Raw genomic sequence first — 841 nt, 5'->3', positions numbered from 1 at the left:
AGAGCCATTTAGAGCTTACCCATCAACCCCAACAGAAAGAAAGAGAAGTGGACCAGACCAGCTTCCTCTGCAACATGATCCTTAAGGTAATCGGAATAAGTACTGCTGTGCTAGGCAGCCACGAGTACAATAACACAGTTCTAGAATCTCTCTTTCCAGTTTAGCCTGATGCCTATTAGTCACTGTGGAAATGTAAAGGTTTGGGCCCTTTGTGAGAACCACAGTCCAGTCTTCCTGTGGTGTTGGCCTCACATGGGAAGCATGACTCCAGTCACCTGTCTTTGTCTCTGATAGTCATGCAGGTTATCTGCAGGACTTGAAAGGATCCCTCTCAGCAGGGTGATGGCCCTCTTTTCTCAGGAACACTTTCAAGTAGACAAAGTCTCCCCGTGGCCAGGCATGGCTGCCTTCCTCTGGCTGTTCTTTCAGACTCCTATATAAAGTATGGATTTGAGATTCAGAGTTTCTATCTGAAAAGAGCCTTTTAAGTACTGAACAAAATTATGAGAGCATTTAGTTACATCTGACACGAGCTATGGTTACATCCAAATTCATAGGCCTGCCAAATATAAGCTCTCAAGGAAAGAGCTCAGGCACTTGCAGGGTTCATTCTAATTCTGTCTGTCTGTCTATCTATCTATCTATCTATCTATCTATCTATCTATCTATCTATCTATCTATCTATCATCTACCTATCTCTCTACCTACCTACTTATTTCAGTGCCAAGGATCAAACCCAGAATCCAAGCAAACACTTTAAGCCCTCATCCATCCTCAGTCCTCATTCTAGTGTTTTTTTTTTTTTTTTTTTTTTTTTTTTTTTTTTTTTTTTTTTTTTTTT

The sequence above is a fragment of the Mus caroli genome, chromosome 1, assembly GCF_900094665.2.
Source record: "Mus caroli chromosome 1, CAROLI_EIJ_v1.1, whole genome shotgun sequence".
Lineage (NCBI taxonomy): Eukaryota > Metazoa > Chordata > Mammalia > Rodentia > Muridae > Mus > Mus caroli.
Note: the sequence above shows the minus strand (reverse complement) of the source record.